The 19,831-nt window shown below is 46.5% G+C and overlaps 1 protein-coding gene across 1 annotated transcript in view; it reads right to left on the reverse strand.

Moving 5' to 3' along the window:
• Window positions 1–19,831, reverse strand: part of SLC1A3 (solute carrier family 1 member 3) — a 63,859-nt gene that overhangs the window by 33,340 nt on the left and 10,688 nt on the right. The gene's annotated exons all lie outside the window — the stretch shown is intronic.

A 19,831-nucleotide genomic window follows, 5' to 3' on the forward strand; every position in this document is an offset into this window, starting at 1 on the left:
TCCCGGAGGCGGGATACCAATCTATAATTTATGGCAAGTGTGATGAAAACTTTGGTGAGGTCCCACAAAAATGGGTGGAGTTTATTAGTAGGGATGGACGCCCTGCAAAATGACTGGCGGAAATTAAGAATGGGTCACTGAGAGCTCTGCTAAATGGGTCATTACCACCACTAGGAAGAGCTCAATGCACATGGATTTATACAGCCACCACTAGGGGGAGCTCCCTGCATATGGATTTATACAGCCACTATTAGTGCAAGCTCACTACACCTAGATTAATACAGCCACCACTAGGGGAAGCCCACTGGATATGGGTATATACAGCCACCGCTAAAGGAACATCCCTGCATATGGGTTTATACAGACACCACTAGGGGGAGCTCCCTGCATATCGGCTTATACACTCACCATTTAGAGGCGCTCATTGCATATGGGTTTACACAGCCACCACTAGGGGGAGCACACCACACATAGATTTATACACAGTCACCACTAGGGGGAGCTCACTATAAAATTTATACAGCCACCACTAGGGGGAGCTCACTACACATAGATTTATACAGCCACCACTAGGTGGAGCTCACTACACATAGATTTATACACAGTCACCACTAGGTGGAGCTCCCTATAAATAGATTTATACAGCCACCACTAGGTGGAGCTCCCTATAAATAGATTTATACAGTCACCACTAGGTGGAGCTCCCTATAAATAGATTTATACAGCCACCACTAGGTGGAGCTCACTACACATAGATTTATACACAGTCACCACTAGGGGGAGCTCACTACACATAGATTTATACAGCCACCACTAGGTGGAGCTCACTACACATAGATTTATACACAGTCACCACTAGGGGGAGCTCACTACACATGGGTTTATACAGTCACCACTAGAGGAGCTCACTACATATAGATTTATACAGCCACCACCAGGGAGAGCTCACTGCATATGGATTAATACAGCCACCACTAGGGGGAGCTCACAATACATGGGTTCATACAGCCACCACTAGGGGGAGCTCACTATACATGGATTCGTACAGCCACCACTAGGGGGAGCTCATTACACATGGATTTGTACAGTCACCACTAGGGGGAGCTCACTATAAATGGATTTAGACAGCCACCACTAGGGGGAGCTCACTATACATGGATTTATACAGCCAGCACTAGGGGGAGCTCACTACACATGGGTTTATACAGTCACCACTAGAGGAGCTCACTACATAAAGATTTATACAGCCACCACTAGGGGGAGCTCACTACACATGGATTTGTACAGCCACCACTAGGAGGAGCTCACTACACATGGATTTCTACAGCCACCACTAGGGGGAGCTCACTACATATGGGTTTATACAGTACTGAACTCAATTGCAGCTGTTTAAATTCTGTATGCGCCCCCTAGTAAATACTGAAAGGGCTAGAGGACGAGGCAGTGCAGTGTTTGGTCTTCTTACCACTATGGCCCCATATCAATCTGATGCCCCACCTCCACTGGCGCTGTGCCAGAAAAATACCATGTGTAACCAAAGACTATTGAACATGAGAAGTGAGCGCGACTCAGCACAGGGACTCTGAGTGTTCTGGCAGGGGCAGCTCTCTAGTGGCTGCAGCATGGAGGATACATTAGTCACGGCTCTCTGTACCTCATCCATATGTTCTAGACTTATAGAAAAGCGCTTTAACCCTATTACGGACTGTCATGGATCTTATTAGTGTGTCCCGTGCCCCTCAATGCTGCTGTTGTTAATGTATGTTTTTTTCCGTGACCCTTGTATGAAGCATGAAGGCCTCGCTGATGTCGAAACAACTATACCACATGCAACGCAGCGCCATACTACTCAGCCATAGAAACTGCATGTGCCACCATATAATGCACCATATGGCGGTATATTGGAAGCCATCTTCCATTAGAGATGACACTTCCCCCTGCCTTTCTAGTACGGCATGAGAGAGCATGCCACAGCACCTCTACATGCATCCATAGGAAATTTAAGGTATACAGAGGTACAGGCGAGCTTTATACTCCAAGTATATGAGCGCGGCACAATACTGAAGTTACACAGAGCCATAATACACCCATGTGTATGAGCCCTTACTCAAATCCCTTGTATATCAAGCTTTTGAAAAAATGTAGGCACTCTCTAGGAGCACCATTACTAGTGTGGGCACTCTCTAGGAGCACCATTACTAGTGTGGGCACTCTCTAGGAGCACCATTACTAATGTGGGCACTCTCTAGGAGCACCATTACTAATGTGGGCACTCTCTAGGAGCACCATTACTAATGTGGGCACTCTCTAGGAGCACCATTACTAATGTGGGCACTCTCTAGGAGCACCATTACTAATGTGGGCACTCTCTAGGAGCACCATTACTAATGTGGGCACTCTCTAGGAGCACCATTACTAATGTGGGCACTCTCTAGGAGCACCATTACCAATGTGGGCACTCTCTAGGAGCACCATTACCATTGTGGGCACTCTCTAGGAGCACCATTACCAATGCGGGCACTCTCTAGGAGCACCATTACTAATGTGGGCACTCTCTCGGAGCACCATTACTAATGAGGGCACTCTCTAGGAGCACCATTACTAATGAGGGCACTCTCTCGGAGCACCATTACTAATGTGGGCACTCTCTCGGAGCACCATTACTAATGTGGGCACTCTCTCGGAGCACCATTACTAATGTGGGCACTCTCTAGGAGCACCATTACTAATGTGGGCACTCTCTAGGAGCACCATTACTAATGTGGGCACTCTCTAGGAGCACCATTACTAATGTGGGCACTCTCTAGGAGCACCATTACTAATGTGGGCACTCTCTAGGAGCACCATTACTACTACTGGTGGGTCTTTGGGGAAGCACCACTATTATCTGGAGGACTATCCGTATGGTACTGTTTGTGTAGTATAATATTTAGGGGCATTGGGGAGCAAAGTGGGCACAGTAATGGCGTCAGCGGCAGGATAACAATGTTTGGTCACCAGGAGGAATGGAAGAGTGAGGAACCCAAGATGTCAGTGTGATAAACTCTGCAGAGACGAGGCGATGCTGAAAGATCATGGTTGTCTGCTCCCAATGGAAATGTCCACATTAGAGGAGAAATCACTTGTTCTCCTGTATGTTTGGTAGTGCTGAATGTAATGTCCATCCAAATGTGCCATTAGCACTAGGGCGGGTGGGGGAACACAAACATATTTCACATTCACCGCACAGTAAGTGGGCCTGGGTTGAATTTCAGTCCCAGTCTGGCCCTAATTAGAAGCCGTGCATTTAAAAAAGCAGATACCCCCGGGAGGTTTTCCAAACTTTTGCTCCAGCCCTTTCACTTGGCTAGTAAGGCTGTCAGATCCGTACTAACGCTTGCACACATGTGAATGGAGCTGGGCTGGACTTCCGGCATCACACGTGTGCAAGCGTTAGTACGGATCCGGCAGGCTGTGTGAAAGAAGCCTAAAAAACTGCTAAAGACCTTGATACTGTTTCCATATTCTGTGAGCTGCACTTGTCCTGATGTGTGCTACAATGTATCCGTCTGGACTCCTGCTTGGAGGATCGTCTGCTATAGATATGATTCAACTGTAACAAAGCTGTGAAAAGTATTAGGTCTATACGGGTTGTCGGCCTCAGGATGTATACATGAATGCTTGCATTCACTAACAGCAAGCAGAGATCTTAGCGAAGATTCGAAACATAAAGCACAGCTTTGCAATTGGAGTAGGAAACTATTCATCCTACAACCCATCCTATTACATTACACTCCGATCCCAATGAAAGTTGACAAGGAGAGGTGGGGGCAGAGGATCAGCTTACATACGTGACTGTAATATATAACTGTATGGGAGAGATTTTACTTCCCTAAGCGGTTGGCAATCTGCTATTGTACGGGAGCGATGTGATACCTGGACACCACGACAGCTGCTGAGCGGCCTCACTGTAACATTGGCATTTATATGACACAATGCACTGCTCTCCAGGAATTAGAGACAGGTTTGTACACTACTTCTGGGCTGTGAGAGCTCTTACATCTAGTCACAGCGAGTGTCCTGATTAGAATTAAACATTTCTTCTTCTAAATATGTCAATCATTCTGTGCTTATAAAATGTATATAGTGGTTAGATCTCCATTTTCAGATATAGAGCTCCAAATCCCCTGCATAAAGTTACATGACCCATTTTTGTCTACCTACAACCACCACTAGAGGGAGCTCAGGAGATTACACTGAGAGGGCGTTCACTGCATACAGATATATACAGCCACCACTAGAGGGAGCTCAGGAGCTTACTGCATACAGATATATACAGCCACCACTAGGGGGAGCTCAGGAGCTTACTACATACAGATATATACAGCCACCACTAGAGGGAGCTCAGCAGATTACTGCATACAGATATATACAGCCACCACTAGAGGGAGCTCAGGAGATCACTGCATACAGATGTATATTGTCACTACTAGAGGGAGCTCAGGAGATTACTGCATACAGATATATACAGCTACCACTAGAGGGAGCTCAGGAGCTTACTGCATACAGATATATACAGCCTCCACTAGAGGGAGCTCAGGAGATTACTGCATACAGATATATACAGCCATTACTAGAGGGAGCCTCAGGAGATTACTACATACAGATATATACAGCCACCACTAGAGGGATATATACAGACACTACTAGAGGGAGCTCAGGAGATCACTGCATACAGATGTATATTGTCACTACTAGAGGGAGCTCAGGAGATTACTGCATACAGATATATACAGCTACCACTAGAGGGAGCTCAGGAGCTTACTGCATACAGATATATACAGCCATTACTAGAGGGAGCCTCAGGAGATTACTACATACAGATATATACAGCCACCACTAGAGGGATATATACAGACACTACTAGAGGGAGCTCAGGAGATTACTACATACAGATATACACAGCCACCACTAGAGGGAGCTCAGGAGATTACTGCATACAGATATATACAGTCACCACTAGAGGGAGCTCAGGAGATTACTACATACAGATATATACAGCCACCACTAGAGAGAGCTCAGGGGATTACTGCATACAGATATATACAGCCATTACTAGAGGGAGCCTCAGGAGATTACTACATACAGATATATACAGCCACCACTAGAGGGATATATACAGACACTACTAGAGGGAGCTCAGGAGATTACTACATACAGATATACACAGCCACCACTAGAGGGAGCTCAGGAGATTACTGCATACAGATATATACAGTCACCACTAGAGGGAGCTCAGGAGATTACTACATACAGATATATACAGCCACCACTAGAGAGAGCTCAGGGGATTACTGCATACAGATATATACAGCCATTACTAGAGGGAGCCTCAGGAGATTACTACATACAGATATATACAGCCACCACTAGAGGGAACTCAGGAGATTACTACATACAGATATATACAGCCACCACTAGAGGGCACTCAGGAGAATACTGCATGCAGATATATACAGCCACCACTAGAGGGAGCTCAGGAGATTACTACATACAGATATATATACAGCCACCACTAGAGGGAGCTGAGGAGATTATTGAATACAGATACCGTATATAGAACACTCCTGCTGTTGTGATACTACAATAACTCCCAGCTGGAAGTTGCTGGCTCCTGGTCTATACATTGAACTCAATAACAACACAGTATACAGACAGTCATACACAACCTCCTAAACCACAATACATTGCAAAGGTAATATGCTGTATAGTGGCCAACTAGCAGTGCTCCACAAAACAACCTCTCCCTACACTGGCAAAACACATAATGTAAAATGGCTGCCAGATCGGGTTCTGTGATAGGGTGGGGTGTGTCCATGTGCTGAAATGTCTCAATTGGCTGTCCGGTCCCACCTGATGGATGTGTCATGGATCAAAGTTTGGCGCAATGCAAAAAGAATATGGCGCCGGCGGACATCGCCATATGTTCGCATGTTCGGCGAACGCGAAACAACTGCCCGGCAAACCGCAAGGCAATCTCTATTGATCGCGAATGTTCTAATTGCGAATTTTTATCGCGAATATCGGCACTTCGAGAAGATGTAGAATATAGTGCCATTTATTCATAATCGCGAATATTCTCTTTTTTTTTTTTATCGGTAACCTCCCTTCTTGCTTGTGGGCCAATGAGAAGGCTGCAATATCTTTGTCAGAGCTTAGCAACATCCCTAGCAACCAATAGGAACGTTGCCTACCCCTTAGTATATAAGGACCTCCCCAGCAGCCATTTTCTGCAGTTCTGGGGGAGAGAGAGCAGTGACAATACAGACAGTTAGTTACCTCATATATATAATACAGATAGTGGGAGATAGTCAGTGTAGGTTAGATAGTGATATAGTGTAGCTGATAGGTAGTGTGATAGGGATTAGTGTTTCTCTGCTGTCCATACATACATGCTACAGACATGGTGCTGTGATGTCACAACAATACCTGCACCAATACTACAGCACCAAATCAGACCTGATAAAATGTTATGGTTGCATGTAAAAAATATGCACATCAATAGTGCCGATTTGCGCAATTGCGAAAATAAGGAATATTATGCGGGAAAATTCGCGAAAACGAATATTGCCCATGCCGCTCATCACTAATGCCAACGTCCATCCATTCCATGAAGAAGAAAATGGGACTTATAGGAGAAGACAACCCATTACCAATCAGCGGAGGTCCAATTCCGATACTGCCGTGAAAATTGAAGCCTTTGTTATCAGAGGAGCAGTGACCGTCCATCTGCTCTGGAGCCACGTACACAGCCACTGAACTGTTGTGTTAGAGCCAGGCATGTCCAAAGTGCGGCCCTCCAGCTGTTGCAAAACTACAACTCCCAGCATGCCTGGATAGCTTACAGCTGTTAGGGCATGCTGGGAGTTGTAGTTTTGCAACAGCTGGAGGGCCGTAGTTTGGACATGCCTGTGTTAGACATGTCGGGTAGCCCCTGGTTCTTTTCAGTGGTGAGATGTTCCGCTGTAGTGTGTTGGTCCACCCTGGCGTGGAGCTTCACCTCTCACATCAATGGCACTTGGTGCTCCACAGTTTCCAGGTCTCATTCACAATGCTGCCTTTTGTCCACCCAGAAATACTGCCACCCGGGGCCTGGAAACCAATTATCATCCCTTCCTGCAACTCTGATTAATCGCTCCTTTTACCCATCACAGCAGCGAGGGATATGTGTGCAGACAGCCTATTACACACCTTATATACCCACCGAGCCAGCTCAGCACACCTCATATACCCAGTGAGCCAGCTCACCACACCCTATATACCCACTGGGCCAGCTCAGCACACCCTATATACCCACTGGGCCAGCTCAGCACACCCTATATACCCACTGGGCCAGCTTAGCACACCCTATATACCCACTGGGCCAGCTTAGCACACCCTATATACCTAGTGAGCCAGTTCAGCACACCCTATATACCCACTGGGCCAGCTCAGCACACCCTATATACCCAGTGGGCCAGCTTAGCACACCCTATATACCCAGTGGGCCAGCTTAGCACACCCTATCTACCCACTGGGCCAGCTTAGCACACCCTATATACCCACTGGGCCAGCTTAGCACACCCTATATACCCACTGGGCCAGCTTAGCACACCCTATATACCCAGTGGGCCAGCTTAGCACACCCTATATACCCACTGGGCCAGCTTAGCACACCCTATCTACCCACTGGGCCAGCTCAGCACATGGGATGTCCTTCATGAGCTACATGCTGCCAATCTCAAAAGTAGAAAGTGGTCAGAATAATGGAAATCACACCCAGTTATCTGAGGGGCCCAAAGGTCCTTCTGCCACATAAGGCACCAATATTAGGGCATGTGCCGGCCGGGCCAGTGCTGTGTACTACAAATTACAGTCCGCAATTCATGGGTGCCCACCATCTGCGGACGCGATCTGCATCCGACGTTCCGCACCGCAAAAAAATAAAATAAAAAATAGTGCATGGGGTTCCGTGCCTCCGTTCTGCTCCGCACCTTCCAGATTGTGAACCCATTTAAGTGAATGGGATTGCATCCGTGATGTGGTGCACAAACGACCAGTGCCCGTATTTGCAGACCCGCTGTTTGCTGACCGCAAAAGGGGCATGGCCGGCCAACAGATGTGTGCATGACCCCTTATAAATGGCACATGGCAGGTGGGGGGACCTGATACAGATTCTGCATTGGGGTCCAGAAGCTTCATGTTACGGCTCTGGTGTGTGTATACCAGGGGTGATCAAAGTATAGACCCGCACATACCGCTAGGAATCCACAGGATTGTACCACTGCAGCATCATCCCCATCATATACATTTCACATATTTGGCAACGGGTATGAACAGCTGATGCTGAAACTGATCCAAGGGTCTTCACTATAGCTACATATGGATCACAGCTGGTGTCTAGGGTCTCCATATAATGTTACATACATCAATTCTAAGCAACTCAGGCCCGAATATATAATATGTGATCGTATAGGGATTTCTGCATAGGAAAACATTTCAAAATCTATTACAAAATTCGGAAGAGTACCCTAACTTAGGACCCTAATCTATTTGCCCCAGCAGAGAGTGACCTCAACAGGCTCTGGAGGACCCATCACATTTATGCATTACCCAGAAAGCCCATTCATTTCACTGGACCTGATGTAATACTTCATTTACCCTGTGGTGGTGCTATAGGGACACTTGCTACTGGATTCCACCACAGATTACAGCTGATGGCCAAGGATCTCAGAAAAAGGACATCCTTCAGGTCCTACTAACAGAAGGGGATTGTCTGTAGTAAGAGGCAATGTGTGCTCAGTACAAACAATTTTTTGGCTAATGTGGCTGAAGCAAGGGGGATGGGGCTTTACCCCAAAATGTGAGGTCGGGAGATGTGATTGAAGTGGTCAGTGACTATGGGTATACAAGTCAGTGGCATATAGAGAGGAGAGCGGGTTCAAACCATAGAGGCCCATCTAGGTCCACGACCAGTAGAGATGGCCTTGCGGTTCGCCCGGCGATCGTTTTGCGGCGAACTTTACACATTCTCGATTCGCCGAACATATGGTGATATTCTGACGCGCCATATTTTTTTGCATAGCGCCGAACTTTGACCTATGACACATCCATCAGGTGGGACAGACGTTTCAGCACATGGACACCCCGCCGACCCTATAACAGAACCCGATCTGGCAGCCATTTTACATTATGTGTTTTGCCAGTGTAGGGAGAGGTTACTGTGTGGAGCAGGGACAGACTGTTAGGGACACCAAACGCTAGTTAATAGGGCCACAAAAGTCCTTTTAAGGACTGGTATAGGTGTGCTATCGATAGGCGTGATATACTTATAATATACTTTCTAACATAGAATTTATATTATAGTGTATTTGTATTGTGCAGCAGTTATGTGCGGTTCTGCTGCGATACCGCATGTATATAGAGGGACAAACGCTATTGGAGTAACTAATTGCAATGGGTGCGATATACCTGTTGCCACAAAAAAAAAAACTGCTTGAGGGCTGCAATATACCTTCTTCCACAAAATCCTGATTGAGGGATGCCATATACCAGTTTCCGCCAAATACTGATTGAGCACTGGAATACACCTGCTTCCACAAAATACTGATTGAGGGCTGCGATATACCTTCTTCCACAAATACTGCTCTTCTCTACGGACTTAGGCAGAGGGTCATTTAGAAAATGACAGGCAGAGGAAGAGGCTGGGATGGTAAGGGTCAGGCAGGTACACCAGGCCGGAGCCTAAGTGGGAAGTTGGAGAAGGTGCGTGCCATAACTTCCGCACCCTCCTCATCTGCACCCTCCTCTTCAAGCCTTCCGCTTCTGCACCCTCCTCATCCTCTGTATCTGCACCCTCCTCACTCTCTGCTGTGTGCACCCCCAAATACACCACCACAACCATAGCCCCTCCACTCAAAGGAATTATTTTCCCATCCATTCCCAGACCTTACCGATGCGCAGCCATTCTTGGCATCAGATGAGGAAGAGGAAGTAGCAACGGCCGCCACCCAGCGATCTGACGACAGTACCCAGATCAGCCCAAGGAGGGAGGTCCCCGCTGTTGCTGCCTACTCCGAGATCTCAAATGTCAGTGGTGGTGAAGGTGACGATGATGACGTGTTGATGGACGTCACGAGGGTGCCCACAACAGAGGAAGAGGAGGGGAGTTCAGAGGGAGAGACGGAGCAGCAGATATGGAGGAGAAGCAGGCAGAACTCGCAGTGCACAGGAGGCAAAAAGCAGACTGAAAATGTATCTGGAGCGAGCCATTCACCATGCATGGTCACATCTTGCGCTCCCAGGACGCCAGCACATGGCAACACTATTATCAGCATCTGACATGTTAAAAAAAAAAGCCCACACTGCAGAGCCATCTGCAGCCTGTGCTGTCAACGCATAAGTCGCGGTAAGCCCAACACTCACCTAGGGACGACCGCCTTAAGAAGGCACCTGGCCTCCCATCACTGAGCCCAGTGGGAGCAACGCCGTCAGAACCCACAAAGCCACACTCCCGGCGCTCCACGTCCTGCCTCTTCTCCTTCTCTGCTCCCATTTCTCCTCCACTCCACCTTCCACCGTGTCATCGTCGCGTTCATCTGGCACAAGGCAGGCTTCCGTGGCCCAAATGTTCGAATCCGATTGAGCATGCATTTCACTTGCTGAAGACAAAACTGAAGGGAAAATGCCCCATGAACAAGAGAGGCCTGGCAGAGCATCACCAGGGATGAAACCCAGCGTCTGGTGAGGTCTATGCGTTCCAGACTTCAGGCTGTAATTGACTGCAAAGGATTTGCAACCAAGTATTAAAAAGTGAAAGTTTGATTTATGATTATTATTCTGTCCCATTACTTTTGGTCAATTAACAAGTGGGAGGCACAGATGCAAACTGTTGTAATTCCTGCACCGTTCACCTGATTTGGATGTAAATACCCTCAAATTAAAGCTGACAGTCTGCAGGTAAAGCACATCGTGTTTGTTTCATTTCATTTCAAATCCATTGTGGTGGTGTATAGGGCCAAAAATTTTAGAATTGTGTCGATGTCCCAATATTTATGGACCTGACTGTATTTATCCTGTGCCCGCCTAATGTACCTCCAGCCACAGAATCCAAAGTTCTTTGCTGTCAGGTGAATGCCTATTGGGTAATTTTTGGGGCCTGTACTGGCCGACAGTTAAATTTTTTATCTCTAGAAAACATAATCACACCCCTGTCTCACTCCTCTGCCTCTCATTATGGTGGCGTATGAAACACATTCACCATAAGGACCTTTTAGTGTCACAGGGTCATGTGACTGAGCCCTCTACCCCATACTGTGCCCTCACCCCATACTGTGCCCCACACACCCTGCATTGTGCCCTCTTGCCAGACCCTGTGCAGTGCCCCTAGTCATTCCCTGTACTGTGCCCTCTTATACCCTTTTATCCGGTCACGGTATGGCAGTGTTATCCGGTCACTGTACAGAGGTGTTATCCGGTCAATGTATGGCGGTGGTATCCAATAACTGGATGGCCATAACTGTATCCCTTTCCCTGCCCACACCATCCTTTTTTAGACCTGGTTTAAAAAAAGAGTGTGAGGACGAGCACTCTCACAATTGGCATACATTTATTGAGAAATTGATACAATTGGTTAGCTATAAAATAGATAAAACAATAATACGATAAAATAATACACGTGTATTCAAATGGCCACAATGGGATGCTTATTGATGTTAAACAATTTGGCAATCTCTATCAGTCCTATGAGAAAATGATGAATAGGCCTGGTATGGCCTGATATCCACAGGAGTCCAAGAAAAGCCCCAAGAGATAACACTATTAGGTCCCTTTCACACGAGCGTGATTTCCGCGCGGGTGCAATGCATGACGTGAACGCATTGCACCCGCACTGAATCCTGACCTATTCATTTCAATGGGTCTGTGTACATGAGCGTTGTTTTTCACGGATCAGTTCTGCGTTGCGTGAAAATCGCAGCATGTTCTATATTCTGCGTTTTTCACGCAGCCCTGGCCCCACAGAAGTGAATGGGGCTGCGTGAAAAACGCATTGCATCCGCAAGCAAGTGCGGGTGCGATGCGTTTTTCACTGATGGTTGCTAAGAGACGTTGTTTGTAAACATTCAGTTTTTTATCACGCGCGTGAAAAACGCATCAAAACGCATTGCACCCGCGCGGAAAAAACAGAACAACTGATTGCAATCGCAGACAAAACTGACTGAACTTGCTTGCAAAATAGTGCGAGTTTCACTGAACGCACCCTGAACGCATCCGGACCTAATCCATCACGCTCGTGTGAAAGGGGCCTTAAAGGTGTAGCTCCACAGGTTCTGGTGATGTACCAATATTGAATATAGCAGATGATAGTCCCGTCATATATATTGGTATTGTTGACAGATGAGAGTAAACTTATCAGCTTTACAATCGTCGGCTTTACAGCCGCTTACCTCCCCTTCGTATACCACCTCAGTCCTGCGGTTTGCTTCAGACTGGATAAATGGGGCTCGTCGAATACGGCTTGTCCCGTTGTTGTATTTGATGGCCGGGCTTATCGACTGCTGATCGCTTACCTCCAAAATCTGTTCTCTTGTGGTATGGAGCGGGCGTGAGGAACCCCGGGTTGGTAAAGGGCTGGCGTCTCACGTGGTTCTGTTTGGTATCCGCGTTAGATACTTGCGGGGTACGATTTACGTCACTTCCTGTGACGTATTCTATCTAGTACATCCGATACCTCCAAGTTATAATTTTCGGATATCAGAAGATACAGTACCAAAGTTCGATTTGCATGGCCATGCAATTGAAGAAATGCCGACAGGTATATGGCGCAATCCCAGACGCGTTTCGGGAGTTGTCACACTCCCTTCCTCAGTGGTAACCCTTTTTTAGACCTGGCATGAGCGGGAAAAATATGCAGACTGCGGTGCTAAGGATCTTTGCGCCACAATCTGTGTCAGAAATACGCCTAACATAGACATATTTCTATATAATAAATGACCACCTAATTGTATTATTATTCGGGGGTAGGGCTAATATCTTTATATTATATAGATTCTAGTGTATTACACTGTGCCCTGCATTTCCCAGTACAAAATGATCCTTGGGTGACACAGTCCTCACCCCTGACCACCAGGACCAAGTAGCGCTCTGTCAGTACATGGCGGCCTCCCCTCTCCGCCACGCTGCTCCGCTGTGTACTGGTGCTTATTCTGACACTAGGGCTGGGTTCACATCACATTTTTTGCCGTCCATTTAATGCATACCAAAAACGTATGTGTTAACAGATGCCGTACAGTGGCGTCCATTCACCATACAGTTCCATGGTAGAAAAAAAAATTACGTTTACGTATGCATTTTTTTATGGACTCTGCAGGATACAAAAACGTGGAGTGCTGCGCATTTATATACATCAAACCGATAGGAAATACAATTTTTCTAGGCTCCAGCACGGCACATTTTTTGAGAGTTTTCATTTAAAGGTGCATAAAAATGGCCCCTGATTAAAATACAGATTTTTTGTGGGAATTTTTGCCAATGATCCCCCTCTGGTATATCACTGTCCATGTTGTGGGACTATTTGTGCACTTCTAGTTAGTGTTTGCTGGCTGCAAATGTGACCTGAATGTTTCTCAGGTTCGCCTGCCATTATAGTGAATGGGGCCCGCCGCGAACGCGCAGTTCACCAACATTTGATCGCCCGGCCGATGTTCATCCATCACTAATGACCAGACGCCCCTTTGCTGAGGCAGGAAGGCCCAAAGGTTTTTTACTGCCCATCCCTTCCTTTCTAGATGAGAAGGCCTCTGTGGATAACGTCTCCCTTGTTTTCCCAAGGTTGTCACATAGGCGAAGGGTCAAACCTGAGCCTCAGCCCCATCCTTTCTGTAGGTGCCCAGTGCCCGCCTCTGTGGGCAGTGCCCCCTGGTACTATACAAAAGTACAAACAGAATTATCATAGTCTACAACACGTTCATTTATAGCCAGGATCAAGATAAAGCGTGTGTGGGCACCCCGCCTCAGTCCCTACTATTGTAAATCTAGTCATTTTTTTTTTTTTAAACGGTAGTTTGATACTTTTGGAAATACAAAGGCAGACCGAAACATTCTGGGTCCCAACGGCAGCCAGCTAATGAGAGTAGACCACCAAGAGGGTGGTAAGGGGTTAAACCTAGACTGTAACTTATCATAATATAGTGTTTAATTTAGTTACTGTGCAATCTTAGTCCTGATTTAGGCCGTTTCCTTCCAAAAATGGCGCCACCCCTATCCACTGGTTGAATGTGGTACTGCAACGCATCCCAATACACTTCAATTGAGGTGAGCTGCAGTAACGGACGCATAGGCCGAACAGGGGTGGCGCTGTGCTCGGGAAAAAAGCAGCCATGTTCTTCTAACCATGTACAATTCTTTTACATGGTAGTCACCCAGACAGGAAGTGAAGTGGTTGCTAAGCAACTTCAATGTACCACATTGTAGAATGGGAAAAAAAAAAAAAAAAAAAGCATCGACAAGTAGTAATTCTAATAAAAGGGGGTATTTTCACACAAGCGAGTTTTCAGCGCGGGTGGAATGCATGACGTGAACGCATAGCACCCGCAGTGAATCCTGACCCATTAAATTTAATGGGTCTGTGTACATGAGCGTTTTTTTACGCATCAGTTCTGCATTGTGTAAAAAAAAAAAAACACAGCATGTTCTATATTCTGCGTTTTTCACGCAGCCCTGGCCCCTATAGAAGTGAATGGGGCTTCAGTGAAAAACGCATTGCATCCGGAAGCAAGTGCGGATGCGATGCGTTTTTCACTGATGGTTGCTAGGAGAGGTTGTTTGTAAACCATCAGTTTTTTATCACGCGCGTTTAAAACACATCAAACGCTATACTCCTTTTGAGAGACTAATGTCCTTCTCTCTATATAAGCAGGGTTTACTGTCCCGGATTTACTCGGCTCTCACTGCACCTCCAGAGGATTCTAAGCTTCGTTATATGCTGGAATGGGAGGCTGATCTGTCAGAGGAATTCAGTGTAGCTCGGTGGCACCAGCGTTCCCAGACGCTCTCTAAAGGGTCGTGGCAAACTACCCTGGCGGAAACCTCTATTAAGGTTCTCCACCGGACATATTTGGTTCCTGCCAAATTGCACCACTTCTATCCAGAGGTCCCCTCTACTTGTTTCCGGGGTTGTGGTGAGGAGGGTACGATGTTCCACACGTGGTGGACGTGTCCCATGGTTTCCAGACTTTGGGGTCGCATTCGTGACCTGCTCTCATCCTTGTTGGAGCACACCCTCCCCCTTACACCCCCGGTGTTTCTGCTTGGAGACAAGCCATCTAAACTAACGAATGCTAGGTTCAAGTTAACCCAATTCATCTTGCTTGCTACTAGGATACATATTGCCTCCCAATGGCGTACCTCAAATTTGAGCTACCATGCGGTGATTGATAGAGTTAACAGGATCTACCAATATGAACGGATGTCAGCTATCCGCTCTGATACATTGCCCTTGTTTGAGACTGTCTGGGAGCCTTGGTCATCCTCTCCTCACTCTGCCAACCTTTCGCTCTATTCTGAACTTTGATAGGTTACTGTATATTTCATATGCAATTGGGATGGAACTAAATGTGGGCCTTCTTTTTGCTGATCGCCATCCAAGACTTGACTTACGCAATTTTGAATTGCATGACTGCTGCCCCTGACTTCTTGACATTTTCTTTATTTTTGATTATATATATATATTTTTTTTTCTTCTTTGTCTTTCTGTTTGTTGTATTATTTGTTTATGCCTACTTGACTGGACGCTACGTCCTTTATTTTATGCACAATGTACTGTGTACCCTATTATTGTGAAAAACTTTAATAAACATCATTGAAACATAAAACACATCAAACGCATTGCACCCGCGCGGAAAAAACTGAACTGAACGCAATCACAGACAAAACTGACTGAACTTGCTTGCAAAATAGTGCGAGTTTCACTGAACGCACCCTGAACGCATCCGGACCTAATCCGTCACGCTCATGTGAAAGAGGCCTTAGACAAGTGGTCCAACCACTGAGACCCCCACTGACCACGTGAATGCTAATTAAGGAGGTACTTTTATTAAAATGAACAGATATGGTAACAGCCAAGCGCGATGACATTTCTTGTTTTCTGCAGCTCATTTGTTCACTTTGCTGCAAAGACTGGGAGAGAATGAGCAGAGTCATCTCAGTAACATTAGAAGGAAGGGGGGGGCAGATTAAAGGGGTTTTCCGAGACTTTTAGGCCGCATGCACATGACCGTTGCTTTGGTCTGCACCCGAGCCGCAGTTTTTGCGGCTTGGATGCGGACCCATTCACTTAAATTCCTTCACGCAATGGATGCGGACAGCACATGGAGCGCTGTCCACATACGTTGCGTGGCCCCACAAAAAATAAAAATATAAATATATAACCTGTCCTATTCTTGTCCGTTTTGCGGACAAGAATAGGCAGTTATATTAATGGCTGCCCACGCCGTTCCGCAAATTGCGCATGAGGCCTTATACTGATGACTTCACCTCTGGATGGGTCATCAGTATCTGATCGGTGGGGGTCAGTCACCTGGGACCCCCGCTGATGAGCTGTTTAAGAAGGCACCGGCGCTTGCAGTAGAGCTGTGGCCTTCTCTCTGCTCACCAAGCTACATTGTATAGTGGCTGTGGTATCGCAGCTCAGCCCAATTCACTTCAAATGTCTAAGCACACTTACATTTCCAGTTTTCTGCAGCTCACGTATCAGCTTTGCTGCAAAGACTGGGACAGAAAGAGCAAAGTAATTTCAATATCGTTGGATGAAGGAGGAGTTAATTACTGCTCTATTGTATTGCTTGAGATATTGCAGAATACGGACAATTTACACACAGATAAGACTTTGTATGTCACTCCCTGGTCTCTGGGGGGGGGGGGGGGGGGGGGTGGAAGCTATACTCCATCACTTTCAGGAGACTGTAAGAGTATTGCTCCCCCTATAGAGACAATACAGGATGACGTGTGTGCCTTAAATATGTCCGCATCCCACTGAAGTTTTTGAAACTAAAAAAATAAACGTTGCATTGTAGATCAGCCCCATTCACTTCAATGATGCTGGGCTGCAATACCAGACACAACCCACGGACAGGTGTGGCGCTGTTTCTGAAAACCGGCAACCATCTTTCTCTAACCTTGTGCAACCCATTTAAGTCTATGTTTCAATGTCTTCTAGCTAGGTCTGTCTTGCAAGAGAACATCTGAAGCAGAAGTATAGAACTTGATCGATTGTCTGCAAGTTTTTGAAGTCAGTCTGTCCCTTTTTCATCCCTTTATCCTTAAACAACTCCAATTATAATGTGATCAGTAGTGCTTGCAATTGATAGCGGGTGGCAAATGTGGGGGGCGATCCTTGCTTTTCTGCTCTGTCCTTGTATTCAGGATGGTACAAAAAAAAAATAAAAAAAAATTCACACGGTCTAAATCACTGTGAAGAAAGATCCGGACAATGGGCATTCCTGAGTGAGTCACCACCACCTCCAGTAATGGGGCCCCAATTCAGCTTTGTTTTCCTGGAGCACCAATTGCAACCGCTGCTCATTGGTGAGGACCATTCAATGTGGAGGTCATGACTTTACAGCTGGTTAAGCTCCTGATGAGGAGGTTACGTAAGATCAGAGGTCAGGTAAAGTTTTTCTTATGAATCCCGGTAAGATGACGGATGATGCAATGCTATCGGAAAGCTTTTCTCCTTTGTTGCAACATATTATTTTATTTTTTCATTATGGCCACCATGACCTGTCCTGGGCTCTGGAGTGTGTGTTAGCTTAGCTGGTCTGGGCTCCGTATTTGTTTACTGGGTCTGGTCTGGGGTCTATATTTGTTTTTGGTGGGTCTGGTCTTGGTTCCTTATTCGTTTTCTGTAGTCTACATTAAGGACCCTTTAAGTGGCCAGATCCAGCAAGGGCTTGTCTGGAAGGAAGCGCCTGCTCGTCAGTGGAGGAGAAAGCTGCATTTACATGCACAATATGGGTAGGAGTGATCACTAATGCCATCTCTCGTCGCCATACGGTAGTAGAGCGCTGTTTAGGCGGCACAATCTGCTGCCGGCAAACGATGATTTATGTAGTTGTCCGCACCAACCATCCTATTACCTGATGAACAAGCATTTCAGTAGCACCTTTACAACGGCAGATTATCCCTAATAAGAGCCTGTATGAAAGATGGTTAGCGATTATGTGCCTGAACATCAGGTTTAGTAAGTCTAATCTGGGGTCTTTATTAGTTTTGTAGGGTCTGTATTAATTAGTTTAATAGGTCTAGTCTAGGGACGGTATTAGGGTTCTGGATTCTATATTTGGTTAGGGGGTCTAGAGATTGTTTTTATTTAGGGGGGCCTGTGTCACTATTAGCTTAGAGTTCCATGTCTGGTGTCTATATTCGTGTAGGCGGTCTAGTTTGGGGACATTTAGGCCTTTTGCACACGACCGTATGCCCTCCGAGACATACGGTCCGTGAGTGGGCCGGCCATATGTCCCGGCGCGGCATTGATCGTGCACACGGGAGCGCACAGCATCATAGAGTACAATGATGCTGTCAACGTCGGGCCGCCTGCGGGGCTATTGTCCCGCACTTATAAGATCATATGAGTACAGGACAATAGCCCCGCGGGCGGCCAGAGGTGCACAGCATCATTGTATATCTCGGAGGGCATACGGTAGTGTGCAAGAGGCCTTAGTTGTTTTTCGTTGAGTCTGATCTGAGTTCCTTATTTGTTTAGTCTAGTCTGTAGTCTATAATAGTTTAGGGGATTGATTGTGGAGTCTGCATTGGTGGTGGTGGGGAGTCAGGTCTGTATCCGTTTAGGGGGTTTGGTCTGGAGTCTGTATCCGTTTAGGGGGTTTGGTCTGGAGTCTGTATCCGTTTAGGGGGTTTGGTCTGGAGTCTGTATCCGTTTAGGGGGTTTGGTCTGGAGTCTGTATCCGTTTAGGGGGTTTGGTCTGGAGTCTGTATCCGTTTAGGGGGTTTGGTCTGGAGTCTGTATCCGTTTAGGGGGTTTGGTCTGGAGTCTGTATCCGTTTAGGAGGACAGGTCTGTAGCCTCTGTTTGTTTAGGGGGTCTGGCCTGGAGTCTCTATTTGTTTGGGGGGTCTGGCCTGGTGTCTGGATTTGATTGGGGGTCTGGTCAGGTGTTTGGATTTGTTAAGGGGGTCTCGTCTGGAGTCTGTACTTATTTTGAGGGGTGATGAAGGGGGTCATAGGAACCACTTGCGATTTAAATGGCACATTTTGAGGATGTGCCCTATAAACATAAGGTAAATAATGTTATGCTTTGCCTCACTTAGCGCCTTCTTGATGTTCCTTCTCAAAGGTTGGCAAGTACTGTGTGTGTACTGGGATTGTTACCCAGTTTTCCCAAACTTATAGACTATGGGGGAGATTTATCATCATCTCCCTGCACCACTTACCTGGCATTAAAAAAAAGTTGCAAACCTCATGCTTGTGACTTATTAAGTGCCTCTTGCAACCAATTTAGCTGCAAGTGGCGTTTCTGCATTGCCCTTGAAACTTTCTGAAAAAGGGGCCGTGGTGAGGGTTGGCCAGGGAGTCCGCCACATTTATCTTCATTGGTGCCTCTTTTCAGGTGCAAATGAAAACAGAAATGTAAGGCAGCTCCGACCTGGATGTGCCTAACGTATGACGAGGCTGAGCAGGAATAATGCTATATTATGACCTGCTTTACAACGGGCAGGTTGTTAGATCACGACTATTTGCCACATCTGTCCACAGGTTATATGTGGTATTGCAGCTCTGCCCCATTCACTTCCAGGGAG

Source organism: Bufo gargarizans, chromosome 5 (assembly GCF_014858855.1).
Source record: "Bufo gargarizans isolate SCDJY-AF-19 chromosome 5, ASM1485885v1, whole genome shotgun sequence".
NCBI classification, from domain to species: domain Eukaryota; kingdom Metazoa; phylum Chordata; class Amphibia; order Anura; family Bufonidae; genus Bufo; species Bufo gargarizans.